General features: G+C 32.0%; 1 protein-coding gene across 1 annotated transcript in view; it reads left to right on the forward strand.

Moving 5' to 3' along the window:
• LOC148940718 (neuropeptide SIFamide receptor-like) overlaps positions 1-20,897 on the forward strand; it is a 292,968-nt gene that overhangs the window by 162,714 nt on the left and 109,357 nt on the right. The gene's annotated exons all lie outside the window — the stretch shown is intronic.

Consider the following 20,897-nt stretch of genomic DNA (forward strand, 5'->3'; position numbering starts at 1 on the left):
TTAAAGTAGAATCAATTTTGTCAAAAAAATTGCATTTTTGATGTATTTTCATACTGCAGTCTTTTCAAAGATATTTGAATTTTGAAGCAATAAAACAGTCCATGTAATGAACTCTATAGTAATAATAGCTACTTGTCTCAATAGTAACCGAAACTCCTGGAACCAAAATTTTCTTTTTTGGCTTAATCGCTAAAATTATTATGTAAACTGCAAAAATATTTATGATGCCTAATCAGTAATAGTAATTTTTTAATTTAAACAACAAAAATACATGAAAATTCTAAAATTAGTTTTGCTTTTTGTCTCCTGGAAGAAATTTTTTTTTCATCTCAATTCAAATTTATTATTGTATCCTGTAACCCGTAAAGTACATATCTCCATATTATTGTCTCATAATTGCAATTATTTTAGTTTTCAGTCCAGAATCACTAAACTTATTATTTAAACTGCAAAAATATTTATGGTGTCTAACCAATAATACTAATTTTGTAATTCAAACAAGATAAATACCTGAAAATTTTAAAATTAGTTTTGTTTTATGCTAGGTTTTAGATACTCGACACGGGATTTTGTGTGCTTAATAATTTTAAATCTTGAAAAAATATGGTCTCACGCGAGTGGAAAAAAGAAAGAATAACCAAAAACAATATCAAAATAGAACAATCCAAATTTCTACTAATAGATCCGGGTTGCAGCGGTAGCTAGCAACCTAGTAAGAGACGATCACCTCCAATGTCAAGAAATATAAAACCCCCCAACTCCTAAAAAAAGAGTCAGATCAAAACAAAAAGTACACCATTAGAACCGCCTTGTCCGAATCCTCTATAAAGGAAACTTACCTCCCTTTGGCTTGAATAACAAAGAAAATATATTGGCTTGAAAATCAAGAAAATTGACTTTTACCACGTTATTCTCCACAAACGGGATATTTTTTTCTTTCCGCTTTTTCTTTCTGCTCAGCTAGCTGGGCACTGGAAAATCATAGAGAGCTGTATAATAGCTCATTTTAAAGGAAATTGCAACATCTAGTCACTTTTGTATTTAAAAATAAAATACTTTTTAAAGTAGAATCAATTTTGTCAAAAAAATTGCATTTTTGATGTATTTTCATACTGCAGTCTTTTCAAAGATATTTGAATTTTGAAGCAATAAAACAGTCCATGTAATGAACTCTATAGTAATAATAGCTACTTGTCTCAATAGTAACCGAAACTCCTGGAACCAAAATTTTCTTTTTTGGCTTAATCGCTAAAATTATTATGTAAACTGCAAAAATATTTATGATGCCTAATCAGTAATAGTAATTTTTTAATTTAAACAACAAAAATACATGAAAATTCTAAAATTAGTTTTGCTTTTTTATAATAAAGATCAAACTCTTTCCTATACTAACTTGCATACGCAACTTCACTATAGGTAAGATTACAGTATTTATATTTTTATTTACTTTAAAAGACGATCACTGAAATAACAAACCATTCCATACATTGGACTTAGTTAGCTACTTGATTGTTTGAGTTTCGTCTCTTACTATTTAAAAGAAGAAATTACAGTAAAGACCGATCTGTAGCCAGTAGTAACTGAAGATCCGGGTTGCACCGTATTATAATAGAAAAGAGTAACTCTCACTTATATTCAGGTTGCAGCGGTAGCTAGCAACCTAGTAAGAGACGATCACGTCCAATGTTAAGAAATGTAAAAACCCATAGATCCTAAAAATCCGGGTTGCAGCGGTAGCTAGCAACCTAGTAAGAAACGATCACGTCCAATGTTAAGAAATATAAAAAACCCATAGCTTCTTAAAAAGGAGTCAGATCAAAACAAAAAGTACACCATTAGAACCGCCTTGTCTGAAACCCCTGTATAGTTACATTAAAAGACGATCATTGGAATAACAAACAATTGCATACATTGGAATTAGTTAGCTACTTGATGGTTTGAGGTTCGTCTCTTACTATTTCAAAGAAGAAAAAGCCGTAGGCTTTTTCCTGTTTGTAATTAGTTTATTATCCGGGTTGTTATAATAATCTTAATAATCCGGGTGTTGCAGCAGTAACTAGCAACCTAGTAAGAGACGATCACGTCCAATGTTAAGAAATATAAAAACCCCCAACTCCTAAAAAAAGAGTCAGATCAAAACAAAAAGTACACCATTAGAACCGCCTTGTCCGAATCCTCTATAAAGGAAACTTACCTCCCTTTGGCTTGAATAACAAAGAAAATATATTGGCTTGAAAATCAAGAAAATTGACTTTTACCACGTTATTCTCCACAAACGGGATATTTTTTTCTTTCCGCTTTTTCTTTCTGCTCAGCTAGCTGGGCACTGGAAAATCATAGAGAGCTGTATAATAGCTCATTTTAAAGGAAATTGCAACATCTAGTCACTTTTGTATTTAAAAATAAAATACTTTTTAAAGTAGAATCAATTTTGTCAAAAAAATTGCATTTTTGATGTATTTTCATACTGCAGTCTTTTCAAAGATATTTTACAATAAAGAACGACACCTTGCCCATGTTAAGTGAAACATAAATAGGGATTATGTAATTTCCAATAGTATCATGGCTGTAGAGATGGCTGAAACCTAGTTACAATAAAAAACGATCATTGGAATAACAAAAAATTGCATACCTTTGGAATTAGCTAGCTACTTGATTATTTGAGACTCGTCTCTTATCCGGGTTGCAGCAGTAGCTAGCAATCCGGGTTGCAGCGGTAGCTAGCAACCTAGTAAGAGACGATCACGTCCAATGTTAAGTAATATAATCCGGGTTGCAGCGGTAGCTAGCAACCTAGTAAGAGACGATCACCTCCAATGTCAAGAAATATAAAACCCCCCAACTCCTAAAAAAAGAGTCAGATCAAAACAAAAAGTACACCATTAGAACCGCCTTGTCCGAATCCTCTATAAAGGAAACTTACCTCCCTTTGGCTTGAATAACAAAGAAAATATATTGGCTTGAAAATCAAGAAAATTGACTTTTACCACGTTATTCTCCACAAACGGGATATTTTTTTCTTTCCGCTTTTTCTTTCTGCTCAGCTAGCTGGGCACTGGAAAATCATAGAGAGCTGTATAATAGCTCATTTTAAAGGAAATTGCAACATCTAGTCACTTTTGTATTTAAAAATAAAATACTTTTTAAAGTAGAATGAATTTTGTCAAAAAAATTGCATTTTTGATGTATTTTCATACTGCAGTCTTTTCAAAGATATTTGAATTTTGAAGCAATAAAACAGTCCATGTAATGAACTCTATAGTAAAATAATAGCTACTTGTCTCAATAGTAACCGAAACTCCTGGAACCAAAATTTTCTTTTTTGGCTTAATCGCTAAAATTATTATGTAAACTGCAAAAATATTTATGATGCCTAATCAGTAATAGTAATTTTTTAATTTAAACAACAAAAATACATGAAAATTCTAAAATTAGTTTTGCTTTTTGTCTCCTGGAAGAAATTTTTTTTTCATCTCAGTTCAAATTTATTATTGTATCCTGTAACCCGTAAAGTACATATCTCCATATTATTGTCTCATAATTGCAATTATTTTAGTTTTCAGTCCAGAATCACTAAACTTATTATTTAAACTGCAAAAATATTTATGGTGTCTAACCAATAATACTAATTTTGTAATTCAAACAAGATAAATACCTGAAAATTTTAAAATTAGTTTTGTTTTATGCTAGGTTTTAGATACTCGACACGGGATTTTGTGTGCTTAATAATTTTAAATCTTGAAAAAATATGGTCTCACGCGAGTGGAAAAAAAGAAAGAATAACCAAAAACAATATCAAAATAGAACAATCCAAATTTCTACTAATAGAAAACTTTACTACACAAAAAATAAAGCTAACATCCTGAAATATAAGAAAAGTTTATTTAAAAGAGATAAAAATGCCACCAAACGCAATAAAGCTCGAGCACGCGTAAGGATTGCTACTAAGATGTCTTGTGATCCAGGATTTAAGAAAATTATTATATTTAGATAGGAGGCAGCTAAACTAAGTTTCTTTTATACTTTAAATTTAAGACATATTGCTTTAAATTCAATATATTAATATATTGAGAATATATGAATATAAAAGAATGCATTAATTTGAATATTGAATACCCATCGGAAAGAATATATTAATATATTGAATTTAAAGCAATATCTCTTAAATTTAAAGTTTAAAAATACATAAAGGATCGATACTATAAATAGGATTTATTGATAGCTGGATATCGAACAAAAGAAATCAACCCCAGGTGGGCTTGAACCACCAAGTTTTTGATTAACGACCCATCGTGCTAGCCATTTGCACAACGACGTCATAAATTAAAATTATAAGTCTGGGTTGCAGCGGTAGCTAGCAACCTAGTAAGAGACGATCACGACCCATAGTAAAAACTAATGTTACCCAAAAATCGTGAGAAAAGATTCAGATCAAAACAAAACGTACACTGTAGAAACTGCCTTGTCCAAAAGTTCTGTAGCATACTTACTGTCCTATGGCTTGAATAACAAAGAAAAAATATTGGCTTGAAAATCAAGAAAATTGACTTAAAACCATGATATTCTCCAGAAACGGCATCTTTTTTTCTTTCCGCTTATTTCTTCCTCCTCAGCTAGCTGGGCGCTGGAAAATCACAGAGAGCTGTATAATGGCTCATTTTAAAGGAAATTGCTAAATGTAGTCTTTTTTGTAATTAAAAATAAAATAGTTTTAAAGTAGAATCAATGTTGTCAAAAAAACTGCATTTTTGATGTATTTTCATACTGCAGACTTTTCAAAGATATTTGAATTTTGAAGCAATCAAACAGTTCATGGTAATGAACTCTATAGTAATAATATCTACTTGTCTCAATAGTAACCGAAACTCTAAAGAACGAAATTTTGATATTAACAGATACATCAAAGCAAATAGTTCGTGATAACGAACTGTATCCGGGTTGCAGCGGTAGCTAGCAACCTAGTAAAAGACGATCACGCCCTATAGTAAATACTAATTTAACCCATAACTCCTGAAAAAAGATTCCGATCAAAACAAAAAGTACACTATTAGAACAGCCATCTCTATTACTTCTATACAGCAAACTTACCGTCCTTTGGCTTGAATAACAAAGAAAATATATTGGCTTGATTACATTAAAAGACGATCATTGGAATAACATACCACTGTATACATTGGACTTAGTTAGCAACTTGATTGCTTGAGGTTCGACTCTTACGATTTCAAGGAAGAAAAAGCCATAGGCTTTTTCCTGTTTGTTACTTTATAAACTTGACGTATTCTGAATTTTAAGAACAAGTACTTTCACCTGGTATTTTTATTTTTTCCCCAGAACCTTTGTTGTTTTGTTAATCCTTATTTAATTTTGAAAACAAGGTCTTTAAATATACTTTTTCTTAGTTTTTTCTATTTTTCTGAAATTTTTACTTACATAAGTATACTTTTTTATTTTTTTTAATTTCTGCTCGTTATTAGGAGTCAAACATTGTACCTCTTTTTTTAAAAATCTTAATCCTTGAGCAACTATTTATTTTTTCTAAATAACGTCATAGCTTTCAGAAATTAGCCCACAATGACCAAGTTTTCTTAAGTTTTTTTTTTTATTTTACAATAAAGAACGACACCTTACCCATGTTAACTAAAACATAAATAGGGATTATATAATTTCCATCAGTATCATGGCTGTAGAGATGGCTGAAACCTAGTCCGGGTTGCAGCGGTAGCTAGCAACCTAGTAAGAGACGATCACCTCCAATGTCAAGAAATATAAAACCCCCCAACTCCTAAAAAAGAGTCAGATCAAAACAAAAAGTACACCATTAGAACCGCCTTGTCCGAATCCTCTATAAAGGAAACTTACCTCCCTTTGGCTTGAATAACAAAGAAAATATATTGGCTTGAAAATCAAGAAAATTGACTTTTACCACGTTATTCTCCACAAACGGGATATTTTTTTCTTTCCGCTTTTTATTTCTGCTCAGCTAGCTGTGCACTGGAAAATCATAGAGAGCAGTATAATAGCTCATTTTAAAGGAAATTGCAACATCTAGTCACTTTTGTATTTAAAAATAAAATACTTTTTAAAGTAGAATCAATTTTGTCAAAAAAATTGCATTTTTGATGTATTTTCATACTGCAGTCTTTTCAAAGATATTTGAATTTTGAAGCAATAAAACAGTCCATGTAATGAACTCTATAGTAATAATAGCTACTTGTCTCAATAGTAACCGAAACTCCTGGAACCAAAATTTTCTTTTTTGGCTTAATCGCTAAAATTATTATGTAAACTGCAAAAATATTTATGATGCCTAATCAGTAATAGTAATTTTTTAATTTAAACAACAAAAATACATGAAAATTCTAAAATTAGTTTTGCTTTTTGTCTCCTGGAAGAAATTTTTTTTTCATCTCATTACAATAAAAGACGATCATTGGAATAACAAACAATTGCATACATTGGAATTAGCTAGCTACTTGATTGCTTGAGACTCGTCTCTTACTATTTCAAAGAAGAAAAAGCCGTAGGCTTTTTCCTGTGTGTTATCAGTTTATTATCATAGACAGCGCGCTAGTCCGGGTTGCAGCGGTAGCTAGCAACCTAGTAAGAGACGATCACCTCCAATGTCAAGAAATATAAAACCCCCCAACTCCTAAAAAAAGAGTCAGATCAAAACAAAAAGTACACCATTAGAACCGCCTTGTCCGAATCCTCTATAAAGGAAATATAATAAGGAACGAACTGAACCCATAGTAACTTAAGTATTAAATAAATCAGTTCGTGGTCATAATAAAGAGCTGTGTAATGGCTCATTTTAAAGAAAACTGCTGTATATAGAAACCTTTTGTAATTAACAAACTTAATTATTATTATAAAACAAATTGTTACGACATCGTAAAGAACTAACTCGTGGCGATAGTAAGTAATTTAATTTTGAACAGAAAGAATTACGGCGGAAACCTAAATGGTAGCATAAGTAAGCTACATTTCTTAAGAACTGCCCACCGGAATTTGAACTCAGATCGCCAGATTCAAAGTCTTATGTTTTAACCACTACACCAAGAAATGTTCATTTAAGAAAGAATTTTAACGGTATATGATAAATTAAATACCAAACTAAGTGCTAACCACTAAACCAAGAAACATTCATATAAAAAAGAATTTTAACAGTATATGATAACTTGAAGACCGAACTCTAATCATCAGTATTGTCAATCAGTTTGTCCGGGTTGCAGCGGTAGCTAGCAACCTAGTAAGAGACGATCACGTCCAATGTTAAAAAATATAAAAACCCATAGCTCCTAACAGAGGAGTCAGATTTAAACAAAAAGTACACCATGAGAACTGCCTTGTCAAAAACCCCTGTATAGGAAACTTTCTGTCCCTTGGCTTGAACAGCAAGGGAAAAATATTGGCTCGAAAATCAAGAAAAGTGGCAGCTACCACAACATTCTGCCTAAGCGGGATATTTTTTTCTTTTTTTTTTCTTTTGTATCCAGAGATAGCTTGGCACTGGAACATCGTAGAGAGTTGTTCAATGGCTCATTTTAAAGGAAATTAATTGGGTTCAAAATCTATAGTAACTAAAATTAATTATTTCTAAAAGACAATAAGTTTTTCCACCAAAAACTGCATTTTTGATGTCTTTTCGCACTGCAGTCTTTCAAACATAATCGTATACCAGCGGTAAGATTTGAACCCACGCCTCCGAAGAGACTGGTGGCTAACACCAGTGCCTTAGACCACTCGGCCAGGCTGCCTCTCATAAATAAATATATATGTGAATTTTGGTTGCAGCAGCAGCTAGCAACCTACTAAGAGACGATCAGTCCAATGCTAAGAAATATAAAAACTCAAAACTCCTAAAAATAGAGTCAGATCAAAACAAAAGTACATCATTAGAAATACCTTGTCTGAAACCCTACTAGATAAATAATGAACGTCATCATAGTTTTATATTAGAGCTATGACGTGAATAGAAAAACACGAAATTATATTGTTGTTTCTGAAGACGTCATGAAATAATACCATTGCGCCATGACGTCATACGCCGTGACGTCATAATTAGTATATAAGGAAAGTCAAAACTGAAAATTCTCTCATTCTTGATTAGAATAATGGTTAGATCAAAGCAGGCTATACACAAGTTGAAAAAAGAGTACTACACAAACAACAGAGATAGTAACTTGAAAAGAAAAAAGCAAAGGTATTCAACCGACCAGGTGTATCGAGAAGTAATAATTGAGAGAGCAAAAGAAAGCAGCAAGATGTGTTATAACAATGATGAAGATTATAGACATGCAAAAATTGAGACAGCCAAACAAAAGATCAAGGAACGGTATGGTAATGATGAACATTACAGAGAAGCAAGAATTGAGCAGGCTAGACAAAAGATCAAGGAGCGTTATCACAATGATAAACTTTATAGAGAAGCAACAATTGAGCAGGCTAGACAAAAGAGCAGGGATCGGTATGATAATGATGAAGATTACCGAAACAAACATAAGAAAAAAGTTGCTACCAGAATAATGGGTAGATACTGGGGTGACAAAAGCTATAATGAAAAAATTAAATTCTCTGCGAGGTTGTACCGAAGATACAGTAAAGAACGATCTCTCATGCATAGTAACTGATATATGGTGGTTCCAGGGGTAGTTACTTGTGTTATAAAGAACGACCTCTAACCCAAGTTAATTGATCCGGGTTGCTGTTACATTAAAGAACGATCATTGAAATAACAAACCATTGCATACATTAGACTTAGTTAGCTACTTGATTGTTTGAGGTTCGTCTCTTACTATTTCAAAGAAGAAACAGCCGTAGGCTTTTTCCTGTTTGTAATCAGGTTTGATAATACAATAAAGAACGACACCTTGCCCATGTTAACTAAAACATAAATAGGGATTATGTAATTTCCAATAGTATCATGGCTGTAGAGATGGCTGAAACCTAGTTACAATAAAAAACGATCATTGGAATAACAAAAATTGCATACCTTTGGAATTATATAATAAAGAACGACCTCTTACCTATACTAAATTTTATACGCCACTTAATTATAGTATAGGTTAGTAATTCAACAGATAGCATGGCACTGGAACATTGTAGAGAGTTGTTCAATGGCTCATTATCCGGGTTGCAGCGGTAGCTAGCAACCTAGTAAGAGACGATTATAATAAAGAACGAATATTGTGTACTAATAACCATATATGACTTAATTAGCGACGTGACGTAAAAATTGAAAAAATTAATTTTTATTTTCGTTTTTAGTTCAGAATCGCTAAAGTTATAAACTGAAAAAATATTTATGGTGTCTGAACAATAGTTTTAATATTTTAATTTAGACTAGAAAAATACCTGAAATTACAATAAGGAACGAAACTTAAAAAATTAATTATTATTATAAAACAAATTATTACGATGTGGTAAAGAACTAACTCTAGGCGATAGCAACTAATTTAATTTTGAAAAGAAAGAATTACAGCAGAAACCTAAATGGTAGTATAAGTAAGCTACATTTAATAACGACCGTCCACCAGGATTTGAACTCGGATCGCAGGATTCAAAGTCTTAAGTGCTAACCACTACACCAAGAAATGTTCATATAAGAAAGAATTTTAACAGTATATGATAACTTAAAGACCAAACTCTATCCATCAGTATTGTCTATCAGATCGTTTTAACGAACTTTATAGCAATTTTATACATTAAAAGACGATCATTGGAATAAGAAATTATTGCATACATTGGACTTAGTTAGCTACTTGATCGTTTGAGGTTCGTCCCTTACTATTTCAAAGAAGAAAAAGCCGTAGGCTTTTTCCTGTTTGTAATATCTGGGTTGCAGCGGTAGCTAGCAACCTAGTAAGAGACGATCACGTCAAATGTTAAGAAATATAAAAACCCATAGTTACAATAATTACAATAAAGAGCGTGTATGGGCGTGAGGAGTGGTTATATCATCATAGTAGTAGCTATAGCTGCAATCTAGTAAAAGTCCAATTGCCAAAGCCAAAAGCGGTGGCGTAATCTTGTGAAAGTTCAGGGTTGCAGCGGTAGCTAGCAACCTAGTAAGAGACGTTCACATCCCGTAGTAAAAACAAAATAGCCCATAACTCGTAAAACTACAGTCAGATCAAAAAAGAAGTCCAAAATTAGAATTGCTTTTTCCGACACCCTTATTTAGGAAAATAACAGCCCTTGGCTTGAATAACAAGGACAATATATTGGTTTGAAAATCAAGAAAGTGGCTGTAACCACGATATTCGGCATCTAGAGCATCTTCTTTTCTGTTATTTTTTCACCCAGATAGCTGGGCACTGGAAAATCATAAAGAGCTGTGTAATAGCTCATCTTAAAAGAAATTGCTACTTTTAGTACCTTTTGTAATTAAAAAACAAAAAGTTTTTAAAATAGCATAATAAAGATCGAACTCTTCCCTATACTAACTTGCATACGCAACTTCACTATAGTTAAGATTACAGTATTTACATTATACATCATTATAGATTATAAAAGGTTCAAATATTCGAAGATTATAGAGTTAAAAATTTTCCCACACCGGGAATCGAACCCGAGCCTGTTAAGTGAAAGTTAACTATCCTAGCCACTAGACCATATGGAACCATAGTCTGGGTTGCAGCGGTAGCTAGCAATCCGGGTTGCAGCGGTAGCTAGCAACCTAGTAAGAGACGATCACGTCCAATGTTAAGAAATATAAAAACCCATAGTTCTTAAAAAAAGAGTCAGATCAAAACAAAAAGTACACCATTAGAACCGCCTTGTCCGAAACCCCTGCATAGTAAAATTGCTGTCCCTTGGCTTGAACAGCAAGGGAAATATATTGGCTTGAAAATCAAGAAAAGTGGCAGCTACTACAACATTCTGCCTAAACGGGATATTTTTTTCTTTTTTTTTCTTTTTTTTTCTTTTTTTGTATCCAGAGATAGCTTGGCACTGGAACATCGTAGAGGGTTGTTCAATAGCTCATTTTAAAGGAAATTAATTGGGTTAAAAATCTATAGTAACTAAAATAAATTATTTCTAAAAGAGAATAAATTTTTCCACCAAAAACTGCATTTTGATGTCTTTTCACACTGCAGTCTTTCAAACATAATCGTATACCAGCGGTAAGAATTGAACCCACGCCTCTGAAGAGACTGGTGGCTAACACCAGTGCCTTGGACCACTCGGCCAGGCTGCCTCTCATAAATAAATATATATGTGAATTTGGGTTGCAGCAGTAGCTAGCAACCTAGTAAGAGACGATCAGTCCAATGCTAAGAAATATAAAAACCCAAAACTCCTAAAAATAGAGTCAGATCAAAACAAAAGTACATCATTAGAAATACCTTGTCTGAAACCCTACTAGATAAATAATGAACGTCATCATAGTTTTATATTAGAGCTATGACGTGAATAGAGTGACGTCATAATTAGTATATAATTATAATAAAGAACGAACTCTTCCCTATACTAACTTGCATACGCAACTTCACTATACTTAAGATTACAGTATTTATATTATACATCATTATAAATTATAAAAGGTTCAAATGTTCGAAGATACATGAAAATTCTAAAATTAGTTTTGCTTTTTTATAATAATAAAGAACGAACATTTTACCGATTATCTACTAATAACCATATATGACGTAATAAGTGACATGACGTAATATCTAAAACCTATTGTGTACTAATAACCATATATGAATTAATTACCGACGTGACGTAAAAATTAAAAAAAAAATTTATTTTATTTTCGTTTTTAGTTCAGAATCGCTAAAGTTATAAACTGCAAAAATATTTATGGTGTCTGAACAATAGTTTTAATCTTTTAATTTAGACTAGAAAAATAACTGAAAATTTAAAAATTAGTTTAATTTTTTGTTAGGTTCTTGATACTTGATACGTGACATAAACATTCAACTAATGGTTACATAATGGTTTCAATCAAGTAAGCTATACGCAAGTTGAAATTTCCGGGTTGCAGCGGTAGCTAGCAACCTAGTAAGAGACGATCACCTCCAATGTTAAGAAATATAAAACCCCCCAACTCCTAAAAAAAGAGTCAGATCAAAACAAAAAGTACACCATTAGAACCGCCTTGTCCGAATCCTCTATAAAGGATACTTACCGCCCTTTGGCTTGAATATCAAAGAAAATATATTGGCTTGAAAATCAAGAAAATAGACTTTTACCACGTTATTCTCCACAAACGGGATATTTTTTTCTTTCCGCTTGATTTTTCTCCTCAGCTAGCTGGGCACTGGAAAATCATAGAGAGCTGTATAATAGCTCATTTAAAGGAAATTGCAACATCTAGTCACTTTTGTATTTAAAAATAAAATACTTTTTAAAGTAGAATCAATTTTGTCAAAAAATTGCATTTTGATGTATTTTCATACTGCAGTCTTTTCAAAGATATTTGAATTTTGAAGCAATAAAACAGTTCATGGTAATGAACTCTATAGTAATAAATAGCTACTTGTCTCAATAGTAACCGAAACTCCTGGAACCAAAATTTTCTTTTTTGGCTTAATCGCTAAAATTATTATGTAAACTGCAAAAATATTTATGATGCCTAATCAGTAATAGTAATTTTTTAATTTAAACAACAAAAATACATGAAAATTCTAAAATTAGTTTTGCTTTTTGTCTCCTGGAAGTAAATTTTTTTTCATCTCAGTTCAAATTTATTATTGTATCCTGGAATCAAACTTTTTTTGGTTTGTAACCCGTAAAGTACATATCTCCATATTATTGTCTCATAATTGCAATTATTTTAGTTTTCAGCTCAGAATCGCTAAACTTATTATGTAAAATGCAAAAATATTTATGGTGTCTAACCAATAATACTAATTTTGTAATTAAAACAAGAGAAATACCTGAAAATTTTAAAATTAGTTTTGTTTTATGCTATGTTTTAGCTAATCGACACGGGGTATTGTGTACTTAATAATTTTAAACATTGAAAAAATATGGTCTCACGCGAATGGAAAAAAAGAAAGAATAACCAAAAAAAATATCAAAATAGAGTAATCCAAATTTCCACTAATATAAAACTTTACTACATAAAAAATAAAGCTAACATCCTGAAATATCAGAAAAGTTTATTTAAAAGAGATAGAAATGCCACCGAACGCAATAAAGCTCGAGAACACGTAAGGATTGCTACTAAGATGTCTTGTGATCCAGGATTTAAGAAAATGAAATATGACAGAGCAAAACAGAGGTATGTTACGGATCAGGGGTATCGAGAAGGGAAATCCGGGTTGCAGCGGTAGCTAGCAACCTAGTAAGAGACGATCACGTCCAATGTTAAGAAATATAAAAGCCCATAGTTCCTAACAAAGGAGTCAGATCAAAACAAAAAGTACACCATTAGAACCGCCTTGTCCGAAACCCCTGCATAGTAAAATTTCTGTCCCTTGGCTTGAACAGCAAGGGAAATATATTGGCTTGAAAATCAAGAAAAGTGGCAGCTACTACAACATTCTGCCTAAACGGGATATTTTTTTCTTTTTTTTCTTTTTTTTCTTTTTTTGTATCCAGAGATAGCTTGGCACTGGAACATCGTAGAGGGTTGTTCAATAGCTCATTTTAAAGGAAATTAATTGGGTTAAAAATCTATAGTAACTAAAATAAATTATTTCTAAAAGAGAATAAATTTTTCCACCAAAAACTGCATTTTGATGTCTTTTCACACTGCAGTCTTTCAAACATAATCGTATACCAGCGGTAAGAATTGAACCCACGCCTCTGAAGAGACTGGTGGCTAACACCAGTGCCTTGGACCACTCGGCCAGGCTGCCTCTCATAAATAAATAAATATGTGAATTTGGGTTGCAGCAGTAGCTAGCAACCTAGTAAGAGACGATCAGTCCAATGCTAAGAAATATAAAAACCCAAAACTCCTAAAAATAGAGTCAGATCAAAACAAAAGTACATCATTAGAAATACCTTGTCTGAAACCCTACTAGATAAATAATGAACGTCATCATAGTTTTATATTAGAGCTATGACGTGAATAGAGTGACGTCATAATTAGTATATAATCCGGGTTGCAGCGGTAGCTAGCAACCTAGTAAGAGACGATCACCTCCAATGTCAAGAAATATAAAACCCCCCAACTCCTAAAAAAAGAGTCAGATCAAAACAAAAAGTACACCATTAGAACCGCCTTGTCCGAATCCTCTATAAAGGAAACTTACCGCTCTTTGGCTTGAAGAACAAAGAAAATATATTGGCTTGAAAATCAAGAAAATTGACTTTTACCACGTTATTCTCCACAAACGGGATATTTTTTTCTTTCCGCTTTTTTTTTCTGCTCAGCTAGCTGGGCACTGGAAAATCATAGAGAGATGTATAATATCTCATTTTAAAGTAAATTTCAACATATAGTCACATTTGTATTTAAAAATAAAATACTTTTTAAAGTAGAATAAATTTTGTCAAAAAAATTGCATTTTTGATGTATTTTCATACTGCAGTCTTTTCAAAGATATTTGAATTTTGAAGCAATAAAACAGTCCATGTAATGAACTCTATAGCAATAATAGCTACTTGTCACAATAGTAACCGAAACTCCTGGAACCAAAATTTTCTTTTTTGGCTTAATCGCTAAAATTATTATGTAAACTGCAAAAATATTTATGATGCCTAATCAGTAATAGTAATTTTTTAATTTAAACAACAAAAATACATGAAAATTCTAAAATTAGTTTTGCTTTTTGTCTCCTGGAATTATAGTAAAGAACGAACTCTAGCCCATAGTAAATGAAATATTAAGATATTTTATAATAAAGAACGACTTCTTCCCTATGCTAAATTTTATACGCCACTTAATTATTACATTAAAAGACGATTATTGGAATAACGAACAATTGTATACATTGAAAGAACGAACCTTAGCCCATAGTAGCGGAAATAAGAATCCGGGTTGCAGCGGTAGCTAGCAACCTAGTAAGAGACGATCACGTCCAATGTTAAGAAATATAAAAACCCATAGTTCTTAAAAAAAGAGTCAGATCAAAACAAAAAGTACACCATTAGAACCGCCTTGTCCGAAACCCCTGCATAGTAAAATTTCTGTCCCTTGGCTTGAACAGCAAGGGAAATATATTGGCTTGAAAATCAAGAAAAGTGGCAGCTACTACAACATTCTGCCTAAACGGGATATTTTTTTCTTTTTTTTTTCTTTTTTTTTCTTTTTTTGTATCCAGAGATAGCTTGGCACTGGAACATCGTAGAGGGTTGTTCAATAGCTCATTTTAAAGGAAATTAATTGGGTTAAAAATCTATTTTACAGTAAAGAACGATCTCTCATCCATAGTAACTGATAAATGGTGGTTCCAGGGGTAGTTACTTGAGGTTCGTCTCTTACTATTTCAAAGAAGAAAAAGCCATAGGCTTTTTCCTGTTTGTAATGATTTTTTAAAAGATCGATATACTTTTTAAAGTCATAACTATAAAAAACAAACACTAGCTATAGTGACTAAAATAATAATTAATAGTAATAGTATAATCCGGTTTGCATCGGTAGCTAGCAATCCAGTAAGAGACAATCACGTCAAATACTATGAAATATCATAACCCATTATTATAATAATATAAATATAAGAAACGATCGCGTCCAATGCTAAGAAATATAAAAACCCACAACTTCTAAAAAAATTATAATAAAGAACGAACTCTTCCCTATACTAACTTGCATACGCAACTTCACTATACTTAAGATTACAGTATTTATATTATACATCATTATAAATTATAAAAGGTTCAAATGTTCGATCCGGGTTGCAGCGGTAGCTAGCAACCTAGTAAGAGACGATCACGTCCAATGTTAAGAAATATAAAAACCCATAGTTCCTAACAAAGGAGTCAGATCAAAACAAAAAGTACACCATTAGAATCGCCTTGTCCGAAACCCCTGTATAGGAAACTTTCTGTCCCTTGGCTTGAACAGCAAGGGAAATATATTGGCTTGAAAATCAAGCAAATTGACTTTTACCACGTTATTCTCCCCAAACGGGATATTTTTTTTCTTTTTTCTTTCTTTTCCAGAGATAGCTTGGCACTGGAACATCGTAGAGGGTTGTTCAATAGCTCATTTTAAAGGAAATTAATTGGGTTAAAAACCTTTTGTAACTAAAATAAATTATTTCTAAAAGAGAATAAATTTTTCCAATAAAAACTGTATTTTTGATATAATAAAGAACGACCTCTTGCCTATGCTAAATTTTTTAGGCCATTTAGCTATAGTATAGGCTAGTACAGTTATATTTAAAGTCAGTACATTAAAAATTATAATACAGATTGCATAAAGGATCGATGTGGTTCATTATAAATTATAAAAGACTTACATTAAAGGACGATCTATAGCCCATAGTAACTGGAATCTAGGTTGCAGCAGTAGCTTGTATAATAAAGAACCAACTCTTGCCTATACTTACTTGCATAAGGGTCAAGGTTTAATTTCAAAATATCTGTACAAAATAGACATAAATACAGGGTAAACGCCGGAGACACAAGGTCGAATGACAAAAACCCGGAGGCAACTTAACTAGAGTCAAGATTGCAGTATTTATATTATGACAAAGCAAAGGGTATGAGAAGAACTGCAAAACTTTGCAAACTTCAAAAATATTTAGGATATTTTAGTAATCAAACAGTTCGTCAGACTGCATGGTAAGAGCGTTTCGTTTAAATAGTAACCAAAAACTCTAAATACAGAATTTTATTATCAATAGATACATCAAAAGAATTGGATTTTTATGCTGACTTTAAATATATAATTTTAATCGAGTTTATTCATTCTAATCAAAAGTTACAATCCTGAGAAAATTTGCATTATTCATACTTTTGTCTTTTAAAAAAGGCAAAATTTGCCTTTTTTCAGAATTCAGATTTTTTTTCAGAAAAAAGTTTACGGATGAGTGTTTATCATTTTTTCATAGGAAGAATATTCCCCCCCCCCCTTTTTTCTAGAGGTATATTCCCGGAAAGGATATCCGGGAGAAGTACGTCTTCCACTGTTCATCGGTAGAGCAATAGCGTTGCCTAAGTAAAGAAAGAAGTGAACTCTTTGTATCTTTTTTCAACAAGGCACTTTAAAGGAGTTGTCAAAGAAACTTTTATAGTAAAGAACGAAGTCTAATGAATAGTAAAGTAAAGAACTAATTCTAAATCATTACAGATAAGACAACTAAGATAACAAATAACACATTTACTACAAATTTTGTAGCTTTCGATTGTATTACCTCTGAATAATGTTTGTTGGTTTTGCGGCTTCGTCCAATTCTGAAAAATCCTCTGTTATCACATAAAAGGAATACTTCTGTCTCACCAGTCTTTATCTGTTTTTGCGTAGTTATAAAATTTTGACATTTTGCTTTTATTTTTTCTGGCTTATCAAAGCAGGAGGAATTCCTTCTTTTAATATAGTTGCTAATATAGTTGATGTTTGTTTCTGAAAATTGAAACGCTAAGGGAGGAAATTGTACATCTTTAAACCTTTCAGTCTGCATAACATATGAGTCACTAGCTTGATCTCTAAGATCAGTTGCGTTGAATATGTGTGCCACCTCATGAATAAGATGTCCAGCAGCTCTTCCTAGCTTCCATGCTATGCTTTCATTTACTTCTTTCAAATATTCATGTGAGTTAATAACAATGTTATTATTCTCGCTTTGGCAGAACCTGCCTCCTGCTACTCCATGAATGTTATAACCTCGAAAATCATCATGGGTATTAGCATATAAAACCGTTATTTGGTTTTTATTTGCAACACGTTCAATATCCAGGCCATATGCGATATTGTTTATATCCTTTTGCAGACACTTTTCATTTTTCGCTTCATCCAGAAAACTTGCTTGTGTAGTTTCATTATTATTGGCAATGGCGAGCTTCAAATTGGTAATTTCTTGCATCAATGCATTAATTTTATCCTCATGTTTGGACATTTTTTGCCTCAAGTTAGTAATTAATTGCGTTGCTTCTTCCTTCAATTTATTATTTTCTTCCTTGAATTCATTCATTTCTTTGGAGGTTGTTTTATTTGGTGATAAATCAAAATCTTTTTCCGCTTTATAATAATTTTTATAAGCTTCTTGCACTTCTTTACGTTTTTTAAACTGCGCTAAATTTTGTCTTTGTTGTTCAATAGAAATAACCATATTTTTTAAAAGACATGCAAGTGGAGCCATTTTAATGGGAAGGTTATAAGCAAATTGGCCTGGCTCATAAAATAATTCAATAGATTTGATAACAAAATAAGGATTATCTACATCTGAAAATGACTGAAGTCTGTAGGTTTCCTTCAGAGCTGAAAATAATAGCATTGAGTAAGACAAGAAATCTGACATACTTTTTGAACTCTCGTATATTGAGTGATGAAAAATTAATTTGATTGGAACGACGTTTTTTTCTGGTCTAGCCGGTATAGGTTTTAAAAAGACTTTGTTGCGCATAATTATAAGTTCCTTTTTATTGCCTTTTTCTAACAAATACAAAGGCAATATTGAATAAAAATTATAGGTTTTATCGTCTTCCTCAATGACGAAAAAACCCATGCGAATCATTTTTGCTTTAAAAACTTCATCTGTTTCTACAATAAACGCGCCAAAAACGCATTTGATTCCCTGCTTCCCATCTTTAAATTTGGTGCTGTAAACGTTATATTCAAAATTTAGGTCGGGTTCCTGAGATTTATACTTATGGATAATGCGAAGATCCTCGTGAAATATCCTAGATGGCTCTAAATCTAAAATTATGGTCGATGAAAATAATTTACACACTTCAGTTGGAAATCTTGGAATGTGCACCTCCGTTTTCCTGTTGATAGTTGTCAGTTGAATAGAATCAATTCCAAGAACACAATACGGTTCTTCTTTTTCCTTTTCCCAAGCGAGAACTGTTTTCTTTAAAGTAAAGCACATATATAGTACACATATAAACTTGAATGTTCTATCCATTTTCATATTTACATTTTTAATGTCCAATCTTCAGTTCTTCCCATAAGATGACGCATCGAGTCAATTAAATCAAACAAAAAGCAACACAAGTTTAACATTTTCAGGTATTTTTCTAGTTTGAATTAAAAAATTTAAAATTATTGCTCGGACACCATGAATATTTGTGCAGTTTACATAATAACTTTAGCAATTCTGAACTGAAAACTAAAATAAAATAAAATTTATTGTGAAATTCTCTTTTTTGCTATGAAAATATAGCACAACATTACAAACATGCTTAATTTGAGAGTTAAGCGAAATAAAGTTCGATTCCTGGAGATAATTACAACTTTGAACGGAAAAATGAAACAAAATTATTTTATTGAAAACTTTCAGGAATTACTATAGTTTCAATTTACAGATCAAACTTTTCGTTAAAACCCTAAAAGAATTACATTTTATTTAAATATTTCTACATACTTTTTATAATATTTTATAGTAAAGAACGACATCTAGCCCATGTTAACTGAAAAGTAAATAGGGATTATATAATTTTCATCAGTATCATGGCTGTAGAGATGGCTGAAACCTACTAAAGAACAAACCATGGCAAACATTAGACTTAGTTAGCTGCCTGACTCTTCGAAGTTCGTCTCTTATTATTCCAAATAAGAAAAAGCCATAGGCTTTATCCTGTTTGTGATTTTATCATTTAAGATCGATCGTTAACTCTTAGTTACAGTAAAGTATTACAATAAGGAACGAACTTTAACCCATAGTAACTTAAGTATTAAATCAAACGGTTCGTTGTCATAGTAAAGAGCTGTGTAATGGCTCATTTTAAAGGAAACTGCTGTATATAGAAACCTTTTGTAATTAAAAAAATTAATTATTGTTATAAAACAAATTATTACGATGTGGTAAAGAACTAACTCTAGGCGATAGCAACTAATTTAATTTTGAAAAGAAAGAATTACAGCAGAAACCTAAATGGTAGTATAAGTAAACTACATTTAATAACGACCGTCCACCAGGATTTGAACTCGGATCGCAGGATTCAAAGTCTTAAGTGCTAATCACTACACCAAGAAATGTTCATATAAGAAAGAATTTTAACAGTATATGATAACTTAAAGACCAAACTCTATCCATCAGTATTGTCTATCAGATCGTTTTAACGAACTTTATAGCAATTTTATACATTAAAAGACGATCATTGGAATAAGAAATTATTGCATACATTGGACTTAGTTAGCTACTTGATCGTTTGAGGTTCGTCTCTTACTATTTCAAAAAAGAAAAAGCCGTAGGCTTTTTCCTGTTTGTAATATCCGGGTGGCAGCGGTAGCTAGCAACCTAGTAAGAGACGATCACGTCAAATGTTAAGAAATATAAAAACCCATAGTTACAATAATTACAATAAAGAGCGTGTATGGGCGTGAGGAGTGGTTATATCATCATAGTAGTAGCTATAGCTGCAATCTAGTAAAAGTCCAATTGCCAAAGCCAAAAGCGGTGGCGTAATCTTGTGAAAGTTCAGGGTTGCAGCGGTAGCTAGCAACCTAGTAAGAGACGTTCACATCCCGTAGTAAAAACAAAATAGCCCATAACTCCTAAAACTACAGTCAGATCAAAAAAGAAGTCCAAAATTAGAATTGCTTTTTCCAACACCCTTATTTAGGAAAATAACAGCCGTTGGCTTGAATAACAAATAAAATATATTATAATAAAGATCGAACTCTTCCCTATACTAACTTGCATACGCAACTTCACTATAGTTAATATAGTTAAGATTACAGTATTTATATTATACATCATTATAAATTATAAAAGGTTCAAATATTCGAAGATTATAGAGTTAAAAATATTCCCACACCGGGAATCGAACCCGAGCCTGTTTTATAGTAAAGAACGAACTCTTGCCCTTAGTTACCTATGTCTTGTCAA

Source organism: Artemia sp. Qi Xiang Cuo, chromosome 19, assembly GCF_049724085.1.
Source record: "Artemia sp. Qi Xiang Cuo chromosome 19, ASM4972408v1, whole genome shotgun sequence".
NCBI lineage: Eukaryota > Metazoa > Arthropoda > Branchiopoda > Anostraca > Artemiidae > Artemia > Artemia sp. Qi Xiang Cuo.